Here is a 24,120-nt window from a genome sequence, read left to right on the forward strand (position 1 = left end):
TTCTAAAGTCATGAAGATATTCTTTTACATTATCCTTTAAAAGATTAGTATTCTCCTTTTTAATTTGTCTAAAAATTCAGCTGAAATTTTTGTTTATATTGTGAAGAGCAAGATTTATTTTATTTCCTATGTGAATATTCAATTGACTCAACATAATTTATTGAAAATACCACCACTATATTGAGGGACACAAATTATTATGTATATATGGGCTTATTTCTGGACACTAATCTATTCCATTTGTCTGTTTGCCTATCTTTTTGCCAAATTACCCTATCTGCGTTATGTTAGCCCTATAGGAGCCCCTAATTATCAGATAGTTTAAATCTACTAACTTTGTACATCTTTATTAAGATAGTCTTGGATCATGTTGGCTCTTCTTGATCCACTGCAGTGCCATATACATTTTAGAATCAGCTTGTCAATGTCACACACACAAACATACATACATAACTCTTATGGTTTTGGTTGTGATTGACATTATATGCAGATAAATTTGGATAGATTTGCTATATTTTTCAGTATAATTTCCAATCACTTCTCTGTATTTTTTAAATGAACTGTATCTACAGTACCACATAGAGAAGGAGATGCAAATGTAGCATCATAGTGTTTCTACTCATGAAATTGTGTAGAATTAAAAATTGAATCTAACAATCTACTAGTGGGTTGTAAGTACTTAATTCATATTACAATTAGTAGGTTAAAAAACAAGTCAATACTGATGTTAAAAACATAAACATTTTCATAGTAATAATATACTATTTAATTGTTTATGCTTTTGCTCCTTCTGTTGTTCCTTCTGTCTGTTCTGCCTCTTATAGTTTCTTCACTATAATTTTCCCATGTAATGTAAAGAATAATAAACTTTTGGGGCACCTGGGTGGCTCAGTCGGTTATGCATCTGCCTTTGGCTCAGGTCATGATCCCAGGGCCCCTCATTGGACTCCCTGCTTAGTGGGGAGTCTACTTCTCCCTCTCCCCTCCTTCCTGCTCGTGCTCTCTCTCTGTGTCAAATAAATAAAATCTTAAAAAAAAAAAAAAAAGAAGAATAAACTCTAAATCTGATAATCTGTATTGTGGTCCTGGCCATACCTGTAAATGACAGGACTTGGAGCAATGTACTTACCATTCTCTATAAAATGTGTCCTTAGGAACATAGTCTATGGAATTAAATTGCCTATGTCAAATCCTAGTTCCACCGTTTATAGCCAGGGAAATATTGTTAACAAGTTATTTAGCTTTTCTGTTCCTTAATTCTTTCATCTGCAAAACAGAGATGATTATGTATGGGGATTAAGTGAGCTAATACTTATAAAGTACTTTGAAGGGTACCTATCATATAGTAAGCATAAGTAAGTGTTTGTTTTTAGTTATTATACCTATCTCTTTTATAGTGCTATTTTTAAAGTGAATTATTTTATGAAAATATGTGAAAATAATTTGAAAAAGCAAAAAGTGTCATCCAAAAGTAAAACTTAGCAATCATTTTGTTTTATAGAAGTAACTTTTATCAGTAGCCCAGATTATTTGTCTATATATTCATCTCTATCTACCATTGGAATAATTTTGAAAACTGTCAATATTTTCACTACACATGTATTTTTTAATATGTATCATCCATATAATATTACCAAAAGATTTGGAAATGTCTTCATAGACATCATAACTTGTTATTAGATAAAGATGCTTTCTTCGTTATTCCCACTCTTCCTAAGACTATACTCTTAGCAAATTCAAACTTGAAGAGGTTTGGCACTTAGGTTATAGGCCAATGTGCTTGGAAAGAGGAGAAATTGGATCACTTACTTATATCACTAACTTTGTGGCATATACTTAAAATAAGTTCAGTGGAGGATGAGAAACAATTTCAGCTGTCTGATCAAATTTGAAAGTCATAAATTTTAAGTCAAATTGAAAGATATATTTGAGTGACAAGGAACGAAATTTACATCTTAAAAGCCCAATATTGAAGCTCTAGACATAAAATTCAACCTTGGATATCTTTAACCCCATTTTTAATAAAACCTTGAAGGATAGCAATTTCTAGGATGTCTAATATATAATGTCAAACATTATCTCCATTAACAAATGCCCTGTAAACAAAACTCAGATACACACACACACACACACACACAAAATTATTCAGGGTTAAAATGAAATAAGCAAAAAAATTACCCTTATAGAATTTGTGAAAATATATAAAGATTAATTTATATCTTAGTAAATCAATCTCTTAAAGAAATGTTCTTTAAGAAGGAGTACTAAAAACTGATAGAATTTTGGTACAGTGACTACTTAATGAAAAATTCATAAGAAATTATTCTATACATATTAGAAATATTTGACCTTTAAAGTCTGGACTAATCCTATTTAGTTGGAATGTAATGAAGGTAAAATACAAAACTTAGATATTTTTCATAGAAATACTTAAAACTAAAATAGAAACATAATGTGATTAATATTTATTATATATTTTATTTAAACAATTATATATAAACTATTATTTCAACATGTATTCAGCGTAAAAAATTGATAGATATTTCACATTCTCTTATTTATTCATCCTAAGATTTTGAAATCCAATGTATATTGTATATTTAAAACATAGTTGAATTTGGAGTGGCCACATTTTACATGCTCAGTAGCTACATGTGACCAGTGATTACTGTGTTGGACAGAACAGATGCAGATGGTATGAGAAATTACAGGTGAGGTCTATACAAATGGTGCATATAGTGTACAGAGGTAGTTATCTGATTTTTGGCAACTTTTAGCCCTGAGGCAATTTTTAGCCCTTAAATCTCCCTGCCAGGTAAAATGTTTTTAAGATATTTATGTCTTACTTTTTATGAAATATGTATGTGATAGATTTTATGTTCATTACTCCTTAAATTTCCAGCATATTTTATAAAATGTCAATTTATCAGCCGGTCTTTAAATTAAGAAAGCAGAAGTGAAAGCAGAGGGAGCTATTTAATAGTAAGAATTAAGGGCTTATCTTACCAATAGAAATGCAGAATATAGAAATCAGAAGACTACCTTTAGGAAATTTGATGTATATAGGCCACTCATGAAGGTCATCTCCAATTATCCCAGTTATCCACATAAACTAATGGAATTTATAACACCTGAAGCAAAGCCACTTTTCCTGACATGGGGAAAAGAGCCAAAGCAAATTAAACCCTGGACCTTAAACACTGACCTAAGAGGTGATACAGGCCACTTTTTCAGAGTACCTTGACCAATCCTAACTTTGGAGGAATGTGACATGCAATTCTAACATGTACAGAAAGGAGAAGTGTATTTGTGAACAGTCCGAAGAATTACCACAGGACATGATAGAAGACATGTTAAATAAGATAATGGCAGCCAACTTTAGTGACTTGATGAAAGTCACATATCTCCAGATTGAAAAGATACACTTAAGTCCTAAAAGGTTAATAAGTATTAATTCCATATCTAAATACATAGTGGTAAAATAAATCAGTGAGAAATATTAGAAGAAACTCTAGACAGGGGCATTTGGGTGGCTCAGTCGCTTAAGCGTCCTACTCTTGATTTCGGCTCAAGTCATGATCTCAGGGTTGTGTTGTTAAGCCCCTTGTCGGGCTCCACACCAGGCTTAAGATTCTCCCTCTCCCTTTGCCTCTCCTGCCCCTCAAAAAAAAAAAAAAAAAGAAAGAAAGAAAAAAGAAAAAGAAATAGGGAAGGAAAGGAAGAAGGAAAGAAACAAACAAACTCAAGACAGAAGAGAAATTATCTAAAATTGATACAATTTTTGATACAAGACTGGCAGAAGATTTCTATAAAAACAGTACCAGAGAATGTTAGTATATTTAAAGGAATTCAAAGGGAAATGTTTTAACAAGCAGTTGTGAACACAGGTTGTGGTAAATGTACTAGTAATTTGTAAATTTGATTAAATGGCTTGTTATTAGGCATGCTTGCTTGTGTGTGACTAAGCTGGCTTCTCTACAGTGCTCTCTTTGTAATGTGTCAATTTGGCTAGACAGAACTACATTTCCTCGAATTCCCTTCCCTGTGTGTTTCTAGTTGGTCTGGGTGAGAAGAGACATTTTTTTTCACAAGATCTGGCAGTCAGTAGTGAAGTAAAAGACATTTTGTTTTTATGCTTAGAAGTTTGGGGGAAGATGTTTGTTTGTATCTCACACGTCTTTGCTTATCTGGGAGGTTACCTTATTGGGGTGGGAGAGCTTTGGAGCAACAACTGATCTACCTCTTTCAGCTTCTCTGCTTCCTGGACCAGGTATGTACTTAGCACCATAAAGACACATTCCAACTTCTTTAGGACACCCAGATTCCAACTTCTAAATTTAGGACACCCAGTTAACAAGGTTGAAGATGATAGGAAGATGAGCACGAAGTTCCAGTCTTTCCTTAGGGATTCCAGATTGCTTATGGTCATATATCCCAGCTCATTCTCATGGGATTAAACTTGTCTCTATTCTCCCCTTATTTACATAAGATTTCATATTCTTTGGACTTCAACCTCCAGCATCAGACACAAAGACAGTAGCTGTAAAGACTGTTTAACCTCTGCCACAGTTACATAATGTCAAATCCCTGCGATGCTTTGCTTTCTTCATATGTAGGAGTGGTTATGTTTCTTTTATTGAACTCTGACTAATACAAAATTTGGCATTGATAGTGCTTCTGATAGAACAGAATCTTAAATATGTATTTTCTGAATTCCTTTTATACTATCTGAAATTGATCTGGTTAGATTTAATGGCATTAATGACTCTTCAATGATAAAGAGCACAATGGTAGCTTATGACATGCAGTGGTAAATTATTACCTATAGATAATTAATGCAAGTGTCTATCTCCAAAAGGTAAAATTCCTGGTGGCAAAGCGTTTTGCCATAGGAAATGCTAGTAAATATAAGGATTATATTGGCATCTCATAAGTACACTAGAGAACATGTGGTTAGAAGATGTTAAGCTCAAGGCCTTAAGTTAATTCTCAACTGGGGGCACCTGGGTGGGTCTGTCAGTTAAGCATCTGGCTCTTGCATTTGGCTCACATAGTGTCTCATGGCCTGGCGGGATCAAACCTTGCATCAGGCTCTGGGCTCAGTGGGAAGTCTGCTTAAAGATTCTTTTCCTCTGCCCCTTCCCCCACTTGTGCTTTCTCTCTCTCTCAAATAAATAAATAAATCTTAAAAAAAAAAAAAAGTCCTCAACTCAAGGTCTGCACTGGGGACCTGAAAGCTTCTGTGATTACTCTAAAACAAGCACTTATCTTTTGTAGCCAAGAGGCAGAGATTTCTGAAAACAATATCCAAAATCAAATCCTGCAAGTGGCTGACTTATAATGCAAATTTTATTTCTAAATATGTAATATATCTGAGGAAGGGATTCTTAAAAATTAGAATGCAGCCATATGGGCAGATTCCAATGAAGCTAGGAGGGACCTTGAACTCTTACTGAAATTTCTTTGCCAGCAGAAGAAGCCCTTCCATACTCTCCATATGGGTGATATTCTTTGCTCACCTGAAGACCCATAATGGCTTCACCGATGGTGGTCCCACAAGAGATTGCTAATCCTCCTCAGTACCTATCCCCGCCGCATTTTCCTACTTCTATATCTTATAACTAGACTGAATTCCCAGCATGCCTTCAACAATGAGATACAAATGTGAACCTTGAGAAGATAATGTTACATAACAACAGAATTGCATGACTTTGTCAGTTTATAGTAACAGAAATCTGTGGATGCTAAGAATATGAGATCAGAGTGTAAAGAATATAAGCTGAATCAGCACTCATTTATTGATATGGCATTATAAGCAGAGATTCTAGATTCAATGTGTAAGCTTGAGGATAATGATGCTAGTAGTTTGCTTGCTTGGTTGAATGAATTACCAACCCAAGAATGATCTACAATAAATTTAAATGTCAGAAGGTATTTAGAAAGGTATCCAAGGGCTCAGGGGGGTTGGAATGGTAGAGTGGGTTTATCATTCAAGACCTGCTCTATTTATCCCCTCACCTGTCCTCTGTGAATTACAGAGGCTAAGAAGTCCCACGGTATGCCATCTGTGAGCTGGAGACCCAGGAAAGCCAGTGGTGTAGTTTGTCTTAGTCCAAGGGCCTAAGAACCTGGAACACTGATGCCCCAGTTTCATGGCAGGAGAACACTAATGTCCCAGTTTAAGCTGTTAGGCAGAGAAAGAATTCTCTTTTACTTTGCTTGTCTTTTTTATTTATGCTTCCAACAGATTTGATGAGGCCCACCCACATTGAGGAGAGCAATCTACTTTATTCAGTCTACTGATTTGAATGTTAATCTCATCCAGAAATATCCTCATAGACACACCCAGAATGTTTAACCAAATATTTGGGCACCCTGTGTCCCATTCAAGTTGACACGTAAAATTAATCATCATGTTCATATATTCAATTATTGTAATCCAATATCAGTTTCTTGAACTTACTTGCTTTCAGATTTATTGCCCTTTACAAGCTGGAGAGTTCCTCAAAATTAGGGACTCATTTTAATTCACATTCATCTTTATATTCCCAAAGATGTGAGCAAATTAGATAGAAGCACTTGATTAAATGAACCTGAAGAAAAACAGAAAAAAAGTAGAGTACATATTAGGTTCCAGAGATAGAACCAGGCATTCTCACTTGCTACCATGTCACTCATTGACATTAATGTTAACATTAATCAACAGAAAGGAGTAGAGTTACTTATACAAGAGGAAAATAATTTCTGATATTGGTAAAAACAAACACAACCTCTTAAATATATTATGATGTCAAAACGAATAGGAGTCATGCATGAACATTATTAGAGATTTGCACAGTAGCGTGTGAAATTCACAAAATGCTAGTTATGGCAACCCCTTAACTTGCTATGTAGCCTAACTAAAAACATGTTCTCTGGGCGAGGGGCCGGTTGTATGAGTTGGTTTTTTTCCCCTCCTAATTGTGGCTTTGGAGGAGATAACTTTCTCAGCTACTTATTTATCAGTTGACTGTAATAATAGTTACTGTTCTGAGAGTTGGATGAGGATTAAATAAATTGAGAACAGTGATTTTGTTTAGCAAAATTAAAGGTGTGTTAATTGATGAATGAAAAAAAAATTGGTCTTGAATCTTGAGTGGGGGAAGGACACCTCACAAACCACCAAAGCAGAGTAACACAAGCTAAAACAAAACAGATTCAGAAAGCAGAAAAATAAGGGTGTGCAGAAAACAGTCTCTACTACCTAGATTTCTTTACTTACAGTAAATATAAAAAGTAGCTTATATCTCTGGGTTATTAGCAAAAATGAACTATGTAATTATACAGAATTTTGAAAAATATGTTAAATACCTCTCAGGATGCTTTTTTTTTTTTTTTTTTTATTTTGCCCACAAGCCAACACCTCTTCTCTTTTTTCCTGTTCATGGTATATTTCTAATCTTTAACTTGAAGAGGTTGGTGATTTTCTTATTTATAATACCTTTAAGCCTTCAGTTAAAGGATCTGGCTTCCAGAATCAGATTGCCTAATTCTGTGCACCTTCTCTTAAATCGTAGGAGTCATGTCCTAGGAACGTACAATACTAGGACCAACAGCAATCGATAGCAACCCAAGCCAGGAACTAACTGGCAGAAAGATAGTAAGAATGCAATCAATAGTTTGCGATTTCTCTTCCATAGGTTTCTAATTTTCTTTCACCTTGTCACAGACATGTACCAATCGCTGTTTCAAGACAGGACTGGATTGACCAGAATGGATAAAGTTCCCAAACTATCTTTGTAATCCAGACATTTAAAATTGAAGAGTTAGGACTATCATTATTTCATCAATGAATATTTTAGTTCTGCCTCTTTTTTTTTTTTTGCCAAATGAAGAATAGGGAGAATTTTTTCATTAAACATTATTGCTTAACGTCTGACTCTTGATGTTGGCTCAGGATCGTGAGATCAAGCCCCAGGTTCGGCTCCATGCTCAGTGTTCTGAGAGTTCGGCATCAGCATGGAGCCCACTTAAGATTCTCTCTCCCTCTCCCTCTACCCCTCCTTGCCCACTGGCCTTGCACATACCTTATCTCTGTCTTTAAAAAAATAAATTCAAAAAATTATTGCTTTAGATTTCCAGTGAGTGGTGTTTCTTAGCTGCTCAGCTCAATCAACAGTGGGAGAGTGTCCAACAATACTAGTCTAGATTAGTGAAAAAGGAACATTTCATAGTCAATATTTTATTTTATACTATAAGCATTTTTTAATGTATTATACTTTTTCATGAAAGAAATCAGGACATGTGGTAGGTGTTCAGTGTAATATTTCATTTATAGGGGCGCCTGGGTGGCACAGTGGTTAAGCGTCTGCCTTCGGCTCAGGGCGTGATCCCGGCGTTATGGGATCGAGCCCCATATCAGGCTCTTCTGCTATGAGCCTGCTTCTTTCTCTCCCACTCCCCCTGCTTGTGTTCCCTCTCTCACTGGCTGTCTCTATCTCTGTCCAATAAATAAATAAAATCTTTAAAAAAAATATTTCATTTATAACCTCAAACCCTAAAAATTAGTTGTCATTGCCATCTTACAGAGGCAGAAAAATTAAATAACACATTGAAAGTTTTAAACCAGGAATCAAATGCATATCTGAAATACCTCAAGTAGATAAATTTGTAGCTTTTTATTGTCTTACAATCTTACAATTAGTGGTATTTATGCCAATTTCTTTTTGCAGCATTGGCTTGATTTTATAATTACTCAAGTTGAAATGAAATAAGTCATCTATCTATCATCACTATCACTCCTGCATTTTCTGCAGTTTAGTACATGTCTAATTGCATTCAAACCCATTCAGAGGCTTTTCTTTTCTTTCTTTCTAAGCCATTATTACTTAGATGGTCTCTCTTCATTAGGCTGAATAAAAGTGCAGATTTTCAATTCCTTGGAGAGACTCAAAGCTATCTGTCCCTGTTACCTTTTTATTATTCCTTCAGAGTCTCATTTTTTACCATCTGGCAAATTTCAAAGGCCAGAAATGTTCTCTTCAGACATGATTTCAGATTCTGAAATAAAAGTCATACCTGGAAGCTTAATATAAGAGAAAAGAGATGGAATCTGGAAGGGTTAGGGAAGTTTCAGTGCACTAACTCATTCAATTTCAGGATCAACACTTTGTATTTAAGTTTTGGTTTTCTTCCTTAGCAGAGCATCTAGTTTACAAAAACAGTTTCTACATACACAGTTCTTATTTATTTTCTGGATTAGTTTCTAATACTTTTTCCATCCATTTCTATGAATCAAATCTCCTCTTAGGATTTCTTCCACAGTTCTTTCCTTTGTGTCTAGGTCTCCTCTTTTTTAGCCTTCTCTGACTTCTTCTTTCATTGTGCCTATCATCTTCTCTTTTCACTGCAGCTGTTAAGTTAAAAAAAAAAAATCAGAAAGCTATTGATGTCGCTATCTTTCTCCTGTCACTTTCATCAGAAAAAATGGAGTTCCAATGTGCAGCATACAGTTGCTTAGCAACAATATTTTCAGCATCTCTGTCAGCATGAAGAGTGTAAAGCTGTGTCTGCTAATGCGGCTGCATTACAGAAAAGAGCATAGTTGGAGTGGAAATAGGAAAAAATAAGCCCTGAAAATTTCAACAATCTCAGGATATAATGAATGCAGAAAAGGATGAGCATTTTTCAGTGGAAACTTTCTTTCACCACATGACATATCACTTGCAGAAAAGTTCATTCTCTAAAGCAACACTTCAGGAGTTATGCAATCAAAAATACCCACATGACTATTCTGCATCAAGTTACTACACTGCCAGATTACTTTATTTTCCTGTCCATATATTTACAATTCCAGGAACAACTAACTTTACTATGAATGTGTTAGGCACAAGCAAGAGTCAAAAATTTTAATTATAGCTTTTCAAAGTTTGTTACCCTTATTTGTTTTAATGAACAAGAGCTGATGGCTTTACTATGTAAGTGTGCAAATGTATTCCTATTGTTCTTGTGACCGTATTTAAATACACCACATCTTTCCTGCTCTAATGGACACATGCATTTTTTCACGTCTGACATCTTTATAGTTGGCTCATTTTCAAATACAATATTTTGATTGCTTTATATTTATGTTGTTTATGTGTTTGAAAGTGGAGAGATTCTAGAAAAACAGACAACTGAAATTCATTATCAACATGATTAAATGTAAAGTTATTCTTTCAATTAGAAAATAAAAAACTATTTAAATATGCCTTATATTTTGCTAACTTACCATTTTAAAAATATATTTATTGCATACCATTTTAGAATTCTGTTTTATCAGCTCATATGACATTTATATACAAGTTTACAGAAAACTAATTATAAATTTATTTAAGTATTATTTGAATTTAATATATCTTAATATAATGTGTGATATTCTACTGTGGCAAAAATTGCAGAAGCTGTTATCTTGTGTTACCATTTTTACTTTGACCTTTATCTGCTTTGTAGCCTGGAACATGTTTTTTAGTCTGAGACTAAGGTTTTGCATCTTTAAATGAGAATAGGATTTCATAATATCAGTTCTACTAGAAAAATTAAAGTGAGATAATGAATGCAAAACACTGGGCATGTCTGATGTGCAAAAAATATTCAGTGATTTAAAGCTATTGTTGTTTAGAAATTTTTGTAAAATAGACTGCCTAACCAGATGGAATTTTTTCCAGACGCTTTCTGCCTTTTTTATATAAATGTATTTTTTAAACACTAAGTTGTGCTGAGACTTGCAGTATTCTTGATATTAAATGTTTAAACATATAGGATCCAAAGAAGCATATGAGATATGAATAATTAAAAATCTTAATAATAACCAGGAATATTGAGGGATAGACATTAATATTTATTAATATTTTTGAATGAAAGTATAAATAGTAGACTGTAGACAACATGATCGTAAAGCTCTTTATTTCCATAATTATGGCTTTTATTTTCTTTTATAGAAGGAAGTCTTCTACTTAAAAACTTTCTGTTCCTAATGGCAAAAAATTCTCTCCAAAGATCACAAAATAATATGGAAATATTATAAATGGTATAAGTTTATAAGAATGTAAAGAAGGGATGTAAAACCAGCAGCAAACACTGAGATTTAAAAGAGTTCATAGGACAATGTCAGAAAGGTTGCTGCCTGGGTTCTTCTGTAGGATTTTAAAGGTTTCCTATCTCACATTTAGGTTTTTCAACCATTTTGAACTTATTTTTGTGTATGGTGTAAGAAAGTGGTCCAGTTTTATTCTTCTGCATGTCGGTGTCCAGTTTTCCCAACACCGTTTCTTAAAGAGATTATCCTTTTTCTATCAGATATTCTTTCCTGCTTTGTCAAAGATTCATTGACCATATAGTTGTGGGTTCGTTTCTGGGTTTTCTGTTCAGCTCCATTGATCTATGTGGTTGTGTGTGTGTGTGGATGTGTGTGTGCGCATGCGTGCGCGCATGCCAGGACCATGCTGTCTTGATGACTGCAGCTTTGTAATCTAGCTTGAAGTCCAGAATTGTGATGCCTCCAGCTTTGCCTTTCTTTTTCAAGATTGCTTTGGCTATTTGGGGTCTCTTGTGGTTCCATACAAGTTTTAGAATTGTTTGTTCTAGCTCTGCGAAAAATGCTGTTGGTATTTTGGTGGGGATTGAATTAAATGTGTAGATTGCTTTGGGTAGTATAGACATTTTAATAATACTTATTCTTCCAATCTATGAGCATGGAAATAGACAGAAATGTAAAATTTTCAAAAGCAGTAAAAACAATTCCTAGAGCTGAAGGATGAGAATATTCAATTATAACGAATTTAGTAAATGCCTAGTCCAAAAATTAAATACTATCGTTTATTGACATATAAATTTTTAGAACATCAGTGATATGTAGCAAAAGTTCCAGAAGGTGAAAAATATTATTGATAAAAGAATGACCTTCAGAAACTTTTCATACAATGGGGCAATGAATTCAATAGACTGAAGGAAATTTATTTTAGATTAGGGATAATGTGCCCAGCTAATCTATTAATTAAGTGTGAGGAAAAATGAATAATATTTTCAGACATGCAGGGTCTCAGAAATTTCACATCCTACACACTCTTTGTTAGGAAATTTCTTAAGGATCTTCTTTTGCAAAATATAAATGTAAACCAAGAAAGAAGAAGTACAAAACCTGAGGAAAAGAGAGTCTATGAGATGTTTAGTATTTACAAAGAATAATTGTTTTAGATAGAAACATAAATATTTAGGACACCATGATACAAAGATCAAGGAACAAAGAAGAGCCGAGAGATTTTTATATCATCCTTGACAGTATACTGTGACTCAGAAAGATGATAAAGGTATCAATTCTAATTTTAAAAAAATAATGGGAATTTAAAACTCCAGGAAACAGAAAAATCCTGTATTAGAAAAAAAATGTAATCCTTGCACAATACTTGCCTGTTAAGTGACTATTTAAAAGTCATTGTAACATAAAAACAGGTATTTTGAGTGTGTTGTGAGCATTTAGTAATAACCCATAGACAAAGTATTAACAAATACATGACTGTACATAAATGATAGCAAACTTGACAATGTAAAAGTAGAAATAGAAAACAAAAAAGAAATAATAACCTTGCTTAATAAAGTTAGGAGTCTATGTATGCTTTCAAGAAATAATGGAAAAAATAATTTTTTAGCATTTATAATAAAATACAATGGACAATTAAAAATCATGATTTAACAGTAATGCAAAGGTGAAAGAGATGGTTTGTGATATACCCTCAGATTAGGGAATTAATAGAAAATGCCTAAAAGTAATTAAGTCAAGAAATAGTGATATAAACATATGGTTTAGAGATATAAATTAAATAAAATGCCCTTTAAAACATGAAATGTTTTCCTGAATTTGCATACGGGTAGGGTGAGAGCCAAGGAGCTCTTTTTTTTTTCATTATTAGCCCATCTGAGATATCATTTTTTCATCAAGTGCACACATTATTTACACAATTTTATTTGCATATATTAATATAAATGAATATATGGAGAAAAGTTTTAGTTTATAATTGTAATTTTTTGTTTCTGTATTTTTAAAAATTTTTATTTAGTTTGTTATTTGAGAAAGTGAGAGCAAGAGAGAGAGAGTGTGAGCAGGGAGGAGCAGAGGGAGAGGGACAGGCAGACTTCATGCTGAGCACAGAACCTGACACAGGTCTTGATCCCACGACCCAGGCAGGAATCATGACCTGAGCTGAAATCAATAGGTCGCTCACCCAACTGAGCCACCCAGGTGCCCTGTTCTGTATTTTTATAGTCAATGATAAGATTACATGCATTTCTTAAAAAAACCAAAAACCAAATAAACCTTGAGTTTCTTCTTAGAATTGGTGAATAACTTAAAGAGTATAGCTCTTGTCTCTAAGATTTATGATTGTTGAAATTAAAAATTTCAACATAAATACACCAAAAAACTGATACAAGATATTAAAAAGAAAAACTACAGGACACATCATACTTAATAGTAAAAGACTAAACTCTTTCTTCCTATGATCACAAACAAATCAGGGATGTCTGTTCTCACCATCTGTATTTAATATTTTACTGTAAATCTTAGAGCCATAAGGTAATAAAAAGATATCAAAGGCAAAAATTTAAAAAGATGTATTAAAATTAGTTTATAGTGATAGTTGCACAACTTTGTAAATATTCTAAAAACCTTTGAATTGTACACCTTAATTAGGTGAACTTCATGGTATTAAAGTCTATCCCAATGAAGCTATTATAAAAGGAGAAGTGAAGCTTCCTTCATTTATAGTCAATATGAAACAATAAGTAGAAAATCCTATTGATTTCACTCAACACTACTAGAACTTGTGTACAACACTACAGCAAGGTGGCAGGATACACAGTTTTGAATAGAAAAAAATAATTTTATTTCTATAAAGACTCACTAAATAATTGGGAAATATTTTTAATACGAATTTACAATATTACTGGGGCAATATCTAGTACCTAGAATAAATGTAAGCCAAATTGTGCAAGATCAATCTAGAAAATGACAAAAGATTGAGAAGATCTGAAAGTGAAGTTAAATAAATATACCATGTACTCTGTACATGGACTGAAATAAATGATATATTATCATCGGTTCACTTTAAACTGAACTGTAGGGGTGCCTGGGTTGCTCAGCCATTCAGCGTCTGCCTTCAGCTCAGGTCATGATCCCAGAATCCTGGAATCAAGCCCCACATCCTGCTCCCTGCTCGGCAGGAAGCCTGCTTCTCCCTCTCCCACTCCCCTTGCTTGTGTTCCCTCTCTTGCTGTCTCTCTCTGTCAAATAAATAAATAAAATCTTTAAATACATAAATAAACTGAACTATATATATCAACACAATGCAATTTTAATCCCAGTTTTTTTTAAATAGAAATTGACAAGCAGGTGAATGCTATAACTGTTGTAGAAACTGTACATAATTTCTAAGGTTTTAGTATGTGCTGATGTAACATCATTGCTTGTAATTCTAATTATTGAAGTGTTGTGTGTCACAGAAATAACTAGATTTCATTGTCAATTATATTATAATAAACTCTGATCAAATCTTTAAAAAGAAAAAAATAGCAGTTGACAAGCAGAAACTATTATTTGTATGGAAAGGCAAAGGCTCTAGAATAATCAAAAATTTTTGAGAAAAAGAAGAGCAAACTTGAAATACTACTCAATTTCAAATGTATTCCCATCATCAAGACAGTTGTATTAGAATAAAGACATATAAATAATGTAAAGGATCAAAACTGATATTCCAAGAACAGACACACACACACACACACACACACACACACACACACACATTCTTGTTCAATTAATTTTTATTAAAGAGACCACTAAAAAAGTAAAGTCTGTTAAAAAGTAAAGGAATACCATTTCAAAAATTGATGTTGGAATAAATGTGTAGAAGGTGAAAGAACCCCTATCTACCTCACTCCATACAAAAAATTAATTATTAATTGATCATAAATTTAAATGTGTTAGAGGTCCAAGTTTCTAGAAGAAAACAAGAGAAATGCTTTGTGCAATTAGCATTAAAAATATTTTTAGATAGCACTTAAGAAGAAGTAACCCTAAAAGAAAAAAAACTTGTAAATTGGGCTTTATAAAAATCACAAACCTCTGCTCATCCAAGGAAAATTATTTTAAAAAATAATGATGAGATTTAAGCTAGAAGAAAGTATTCACAATATATGTCTGTGAAAGAAGATTTGCATTGGGAATATATAAACAACTCCAATCCAACAGCAAAAGATAAACAGCCCAATTAATAAGTGTATAAAAATTTTGAATGGTTACTTTATTAGAAATAATGCAATGTCCAAAAAGCATAAGAAAATTTCTTACCATCATTAGCCATCAAAGAATTCAATGTAAAATCACATTTAGATAACATTATAGACTTGATAGAGTAAGTAGGCAAACAAACAAACAAAAACACTGACCAAACCGAATATTGATGAGAATATGGAGCAACTGGACACTCAGTATCACTAATGGGAGTATAAAATGGCACACGCATTATAGAATGATTTCATAATTCCTAATAAAGTTCAACAAACATCTACCTGTTTACTCAACAATCTTCCTTTCAGTTATTTACTCAAAAGAAAGAAAACATATGTCTGCACAAAGACTTGTACTATAATGTTGGAAGCAGGCTGATTTAGAGATAACAAAAGAATGGAAAAAAGAATGCAGATGCCCATCAAAGGAAGAATGTATAAGCCCATGCTGGTATATTCATTAAAGTAGTTTTTATTTAACAATAAAGAGAATACACACATAATACCCCAGATAACATACTTTAATCTTGAAAAGTTTATGTTGAGCAAAAGAAATGAGTCAGAAAGGAAGAGTATTTTCTTCATATAAATGTGGTCACATTTATATGAATTCTTTTTTTTTTTTTTTTTACGATTTTATTTATTTATTTGACAGCGAGAGAGACAGCCAGCGAGAGAGGGAACACAAGCAGGGAGAGTGGGAGAGTAAGAAGCAGGCTCCCAGTGGGGCAGGGAGCCCGATGTGGGGCTTTATCCCAGGACCCTGGGATCACGCCCTGGGCTGAAGGCAGATGCTTAACGACTAAGCCACCCAGGCGCCCCAACATTTATATGAATTCTAATGGGAAAACTAATCTATAATGATGGAAATTAGTCAGTGATTGCTCCTGTGAGAGGGACAGAGATTACTGGAAAGAGTCATCAGTGGGCTTTCTGAGAGGACAGACATATTCTTTTTCGTGTCTGGGGTGATGAATACAAGGGTGTATACAGTTGTGAGAATTAATCTACTGAACACTTAAGCTCTGTGTTTTTTATGTATATGCATCAATTAAAATAAATATATAATTTTTAAATAAATATGTATTCTTTAGATTTTTTAAGAGTATACATATTTACTCACTTTAAAAAATATATATTCCTGAAAAAAAAATAAGTATTGTGCTGTTACTGTATTCTGTATTTTGCTTTTGTTTCGTGCATATCACTTAAATTGGCTTATAAACATTATTCATATGATTACATAAGCCATAACATAATTCTTAGTATGAAGAATAATAGTGATTTTAAATACTGATTGTCAGTGTTTCATATGGAAACTTAACTAAATTTTATTGAAGTATGTTTTATTCAAATACTGTAACGGCTAAATTTTCCTTGATGATATTAAGGTGCTTAATTTTCTTCCTCTGTTACAGCACAATTTTTAAAAAGCTGATTCCTGATAGTTTATTAGGCATAAATTCAAACACAGTGTAACACACTTTTTGTTTTGTGAACATTTATCTTCTCATAAAAGAAGAGATCAGTCTTTTCAGCTTTTTATTATGTAGGAATAAATCTACTTTTCGTGAATGGCTGGCAGCCAAGTTCAGTTGCTTCAGAATGGGAAGTAAATTTAAAATAGAAGTAGCATCAGTATATACATACCCTGGAATATGACTTACCCATATAAAAGAACGAAATCTTGCTGTTTGTGACAACATGGATGGACTTACAGGGTATTATGCTAGATGAAGTAAGTCAGAGAATGACAAATAATACATGATTTCACTTATATGTGGAATCTAAAAAAAAAAAAAAAATGAACAAACAAACAGAAACAGAATCATAAATACTGAAAACAAACTGGTAGTTGCCAGAGGGGAGAGGTATGGGGGAAGAGTGAAATAGGAGAAGGGGATTAAGAGGTACAAACTTCCAGTTACAAAACAAATAAGTTGCAAAGATGAAAAGTACAACATAGGGAATATAGTCAATAATATTTTATAATGTTGTATGGTTGCAGATAGTAGCTACATTTACCATGGTGAGTGTAGCTTAAGGTATAGAATTGTGGGATTACTGTGTTGTATATTTGAAACTAATATAACACGGGGTGTCAACTATGCTTAAAACAAAGAAGTAGCATGCAACTTCTTGCAGGTTTATCCCTTTTTTAGTAAATATATGGCTTGATTTATATTAATTATTAGAACATGCACTTTCTATGCACACGGCTGTTTTCATGACTGATATGCTAGTGTACAATAGTATATACGAGAGTAGTTCTAAGTAGTAATGACAATAACATAGTTCGTATTTTAATTTCATAATTATCTTTTATATCTGTTTAAACCTTTGGCCTCAGAAAAATTATCTGGTAATATGAGAAGAAAATAGGGCCTTCAACATATGTGAGTGCACTGTGCCAAAATTATGCACATGGCAAGTAAAAAATAACAAGTAATTCCCTCATTTGTTTGGAAATATGCAATTATTTGGTATTGTAAATATAGCAATATTTTCTTCCCAATAACAGTCTGTGAAAATAATTAAAAATAACATACCGATCGCTAAATTGTCACATATAATTACTCACAAAGGCTTCCTCTAAGGGAAAAAAGTCTAAAAATGGTTAAAATAAAAACAGTATTCTTCCTTCTTGAAACACTTTTTTTCCCTTGGATCCTGAAGATAATAACTTTCCTAGTCTTGAAGAAATTACATAAATCTGATTGTTTCTAATAAACTCTGACATAATGATTATTAAGTTGATTACACTCAATCCACCACTTTGGTCATTTTTCCTAATTAAGAAAGCCCATTCCAAATATACAATTTAGAGTATTTTGGTTAACTATACCTTTTATTTTTGGCATGCCTAAACACATCACTTAACATGTAATAGACACTCATGAACATGTGTTGCATATTAAATATATAATTTCAAAATTGAGAAATTTTCAGTTGACATCTAGAATGATCGACTGTTATTCATCTACATGATAAACCGAAGCAATAGAAAAACTAGGAATTATCATTCAGTGAATCTATGTATGTTATTTTATTTGACTTTATTTTTTATTATTTTTTAAAGATTTATGTGTGCTATTTTAAAGATTTATGTATACTGTAATGTTTCAGTCTCAAAATAAAGCATGATAGAGAGAGAAAGGAGATGATTTCATTGAGAAATCATTCTATGCAGAGAAGAGATACTGGAATTCTTGATCAGAAGCCAGAAATTTATCAACTTAATGCTTAAAAAATTAAGCAAAAAATATATATTATATATATATGTATATATACACATATATATATATAATAACTGAAGAGCCTTACTAATAAGTGATGGTACATGATATTTTGGAATGAACTTCATGAAAGTCAAGAATTTTATATTATGAATTTCCTTGACCAGGTGTGGCCTCAAAGGACCTGAGCTGGAGCAGACAGCACATACTCCTACTCCATTCCATCTTCCTCTCTACATAAGCAATAGATTTTTCTTTTCAAGTGGCCCAAGGACTTTTACTATTTTTCCATGGGTCCACAAATTATTTTGTGTTATTTGAGAGGTGAGCCACAGCTCCAAGTTGCATATTTGTTGCATACTGCTTATCTCCTATTTGTTCTTTTTTAGAAGTCTTTTATAAATCTAGTACTAAATACTTGTGTGCCTCATTATAGATATATGAGTGAATAAATTAGATTTTTTGTCAGTTATGACAGGAAAATGTATACATGAAGGAATAGAGGAAAGTCAAATGTTATTAGCCATTGCATTGACAATCTTCGACACCAAATGTAGAACATAAAAAAAATATGTTTTTCTTAAGTTTAAATGTGATATGAGGAACGGATATAGGAGGAATTAAGCATGATTTCCAAGTTAAAATAATTCCTCTGATATTTGCTATTTGTAAGTCACTAAAAGTAGCTCTTAGTTACTTCTCTTTGGTTTAAAAGCTTATTTTATGGTATGATTGAGTGTTGGAATGTAGAGAACAAAAATACCAGAGAAACACAATTGCCATTCCATGGAGAATTCTTTAACATGGTCTTTGACAGTTGTTTTATAAAAGTTATGTTATGGGAAGATGATCATTCCTACTGACATTTTGACAGAGAAAGAATTATTAAGTTCCCCCCAATTCTACCTGCAGTGTTCTGTGATGTTGGTAGAATTTCTCTATTTGCCCTTACCCCTGTGAATGTAACCCATTTCTCTGAATAGCATATTTTGTGTTTCAACCAAAATCCTAGAAATGCAAGTTTGAACTTTTGCAAAGGACCTTCCTGAACATGGGAGGTATTTTGTGTTGACACTGGAGAGCCATCTCCCACAAACATCAATCAACCATGTTTTAGAAGGACCTTGTTGTATGAATGTTCAAAAAAAGTAAATAAATAAAGGGCTCTGGAGAAAAATGTAAGCAACCTCATCTTTGAAGCATAATGACCATGACCCTGAAGTCAGATAACCTAGGTTCATATTCAGACCCATCACTTTCAAGATGTGCAACTCTGGTGAATTTACTTGATTCTTTGGTGACTTAATTTTGTTCTTGATTAATTATGACAATAATATATTTATCTCATGGTGTTGTAGTGAGCACAAATTCATGAAACATGCTTTGAATCATGCCTGTCATTAGGTGAATTCAATAAGTAAAATCAATGTTATGTATTACTACTATGATAAAAAATTGGCATCTCATTTGTAAGGACACGTAAGGACACCACATTTGTACGCCATGAACGTAAGAGGCCTTTCCGTTTCCTCATTGGTGGGAGAAGTTCAACATGTTGTTGCTGCATGTCTTATATTAATTTTTGCTCTAGAATATCTTTTCAAGTATATTTATATAGTAAACTTTCTTGGAAGATATAGTACAACACTGGGCACAGAAGGCAGCTCTGTTTTTCAGCTAGGCTAATAAAGGTAATGTCTCCTCTCCTATAAAGGAGGTTGGCCAGTAGTTTCCTGAAAAGATTGGGGATTTCCTAAGCTCAGAGTTCATTAGCTATGACATATACCTGCTGTGTGTGAGCATCGCCCTGGGCTCTGTTTCTCATCTCCCCAGTGTGACTTTAATTTTGGGTGGGGGGGCAGTGGAACATTCTAGAAAAATGAAGTTCATTCGACTTGCTGCATTGTGAGTAATAATGCCCTTTTCCATGACCAGGAATCTTGGGTACTTTGCCAGCTTCTATGAAACTGTGGTAAGCTGAGTTGCTAGCTTACGATTAGGGTAAGTGTATCAGTTCCTTCACTGTTCTTGACACTCATTGTCTAAGCTTTAGCAGAAGTGAGGGTGAGTCTTCAGCCTTTAAAAGGTGCAACGATCAGTAAATGTAGCAAAATGTAAGAACACTCTGCAAATATTCACCTTCTCCTGTACCTTCCATGGAGAAGTATACTTTCGTACTGAAATGACTCTGTGTTTATCCTTGAGACTTACATTTTGTGATACTGTGTGAAAAAAAGCCTTTAGATGTGCTTTTGTGGGTTGGTTTGACCTCTTGCACTCCTGTCTTCCACTATGGGAAAAATATGCCAACTAGTCCTAGAATGTGACAAGAAATAAAGCTAACTTGAACCCAGTCTTTGGCTTAGAATGAAGTCTAGCTGCTTTCAGCCAATATTAGCTGAACAACTGGCAAACAGAACTATAAGAGAAAAATATTATTTGTAGTTGATGCCACTAATATAAAGGGTTATCCTGAAAAGTATATAATAAGCCTTAAGCAGTAGATATTGATTCCAGGAATCACTGGATAGCTGATTTTTCAAAAGTGTCACCTCTAACTCCAATTATTTCTACCTGCAAGCTCCAATTTTCCTCTAAGGGGAGAATATATAATTGGAATATAATATTTATTTGCTTCTGATAATCATAAAAAGAACCTTAGCACTATTATAGGCCTTTCAGATATACAAATTACAACTTATTTTTACTGTGTGAATAAGAGAATGAGAGGATTTCAGGGGTGGTTTTTATACATTTTTTTCAAACCTAAATCTTAGACTTCTTATAAACTTGTTTAGAACTCAAATTTAAACTACCATACTTATTTGCTACCTATGTTAATTACAATGTACACATTTGTAACTGAATAATTCCTGAGAGGATAATTTTATGAAAAAATACTTTAATGTTTTCTTCAAACAATTTTATCAACTTTTTATACAAATAGTATTATTTATATAAATTTATGACATTTGTTATACATACAATTTATTTATATATTACATACAGCTATACACATGCACGTGTGCTCAGGTGCACACACACACACACACGCTGAAAATTGGATATTCCTAACTAATAGTTTTTTAAGATAATGACTAACATTCGCCAAGTTTTGGCCAGGGGATGTAATATCTGAGTCTGACTCCTGAGGAGCAATCTCTCCTCTTAAGTCCTATAAGGAAATGATATTCTGCAAGGAAATAGTGAGCAGAGCATTAACTTGGTCTTGACCCCAGATAAGAGTGCATACCATGTCCCCTCTCCAAACTCCACTTAAAACTCACCATTTATCCAATAAATTCACTGGGCTTTGGTTAAACTTCTCTAAAGGTAGAAAAACAAAATCCCATTCTGCTATTTTTTTTCTCATTATAGCAACCCTTGTTTATGTTTGTTAGTCCCTAAACCCAAAGAGAAGAAACTAAGGAAACTCGAGCTAGTATAGCAAAAACTCTTGACTCCTACCAGTGCAGTCTCAGTGTGCAAAGATGGAGCACTTCCTCTCCGCCTCTTACCCACCACATATTGTCCTGGTCCTAGATAGGACTGACATTTTTTTTTTTTCTGGACTTATGGCTACTGGAGGTGATACTATAGATACTTTTAATTCTTTACCCAAAAGTAGTTCTCACCTCCAGAAGCAATGATATTCCTGCAGTCTAAGATCACTGAGGAAAATGATCCTTAATCCGAAAAAAGGATTCCCTTATAGGCCATAACCAGATTCTGACCTTCATTTTGCAACTCAAAGTGCTGTCTATGGATAAGCAGCACTGGCAAAAAGTTGGAGCTTTTTTCCCTAAAAAAATGCAGGTTCTCAGGCCCTGCCCCAGACCTAGTGAATTAGAATCTGAATTTATTTTTTTTAACTTTTTAAAAAGATTTTATTTGTTTATTTGACAGAGAGAGACAGCCAGTGAGAGAGGGAACACAAGCAGGGGGAGTGGGAGAGGAAGAAGCAGGCTCCCAGTGGAGGAGCCTGTTGGGGGCAAGATCCCAGACCACCAGGATCATGCCCTAAGCCGAAGGCAGACGCGTAACGACTGAGCTACCCAGGCACCCCTAGAATCTGAATTTAAACATGATTTTCAGTAATTTAAATACACGTTAAAGTTTGTAAAGCACTTGTGTAGCTGATTTCCTTCCAGTGCAAAAACAATGCCCATGTATAGGATTTTTCTACAACAAATGCTGATAAACTAAGTTGTGAGGTATTCAGCACTGTTCAATACAAACTTTCCATGATGACAGAAAAATTCTTTATCTGTGCTTTCTGATATGGTAACCATTTGAGAAATGTAGCTTATCAAACAATTGAAATGTGTCTAGTATCATGGAGGAAGGAATTTTTATTTTTACACTATTTTAGTTAATAAACATTTAAATTTAGATAGCCAGATGTTGCGAGTTGCTACCATGTCATTCTTTGACAGTCTAGACAATGCTGTTTTGTCTCACTGTTAATGATAGACCTTTCTTTGTGCGTTCAGGACATTGAAAACAGTTTTGTGGTTAAGAGCATGGACACAGGGATTAAAATTGTCTGAGTTCAGATGCATCTCAACCACTTCCCAGTTGTGTAAATTTCTTAGCCTATGAAGCCTCAGTTTCCTCACCTGCAAAATTAGAAAATAGTACTTATTAGTGTAATATTAAAGTAATTAATAATCTAAAGCCATTAGAGTGTTAGGGAAATAGTGCTAAATATGTGCTTATTAAATTAATAAATATCCGTCCATCTCTACTTGAGGTAGAACTTTAAAAGCTAAAAGAATGAGTTCTAACCATTTTTCTAAATTCAAGTACCATATTTCCTTCTGAAGAATCTATTAAACACAGTTAATGCAAACCTTAATAGAAATAATAAAGGAAGAATAATAACCGGACACTCAGACATTAGGAGAGTAGAAGGAAGTACTGTTGTGAGGGAATGCATTTGAAAATCCTCAGATCTGAGAATAGTTTGAGAAGTTTCTCCCAGAGATATTCTGTCATCTGGACTGAGAATCACTGCCCTAGAAGTGTCTGTAAATTGTTAACCTCAGCAGGTATATTAGTTGTCTTGCTTAAACTATGTCAAATGTAAGAGATGGAACCCATAATTATGACGTCCAGGGACACCTGCCAGTAAATTGATTTTCTGTATCTCAAGGTTGAATGCATTTAGGAAATGCTCAGAAGAAGATTTAAAAAAATAAATAGATACTGGCTGGGCCTTAGGCCCAAAACTTCAAAGCAAGCTTTGAACTTGTCTATACGTGGGTAGACAGGCTTCAGGAGCCTTCTTTATCATGGACCTTATGCTCATTTCTGCTTGGTAAGATAGAGTGTGGGGTGTCTGAATGGTCCTATCACTCCAGCTGCTAAGCAGAAAGCAAGCCTGAGGTGAGAGTATATCCAAGTACACTTGACTTTTAACTGGAAAACTGGCGTTTAAAGTGTCCTTGATTTTGACCAGTAAAGGCCTTCCTCCTCCTTAGAAATACTTAAAGGAGAATATTAAGTTTGAGCTTCTGCAAAAGGCAAAAAACAAACAACAACAACAAAAACCCCCCAAAACCCCCAACATTTTAGACCTTCCCTG

The 24,120-nt window shown here is 33.7% G+C and overlaps 1 long non-coding RNA gene across 2 annotated transcripts in view; it reads left to right on the forward strand.

Annotated features, from left to right (window-relative positions):
• The window catches only part of LOC103665760, a 406,816-nt gene that overhangs the window by 140,652 nt on the left and 242,044 nt on the right, over positions 1–24,120 (forward strand). The window lies entirely within an intron of this gene.

The sequence above is a fragment of the Ursus maritimus genome, unplaced genomic scaffold, assembly GCF_017311325.1.
Source record: "Ursus maritimus isolate PB19 unplaced genomic scaffold, ASM1731132v1 scaffold_36, whole genome shotgun sequence".
In the NCBI taxonomy this organism is placed as follows: Eukaryota; Metazoa; Chordata; class Mammalia; order Carnivora; family Ursidae; genus Ursus; species Ursus maritimus.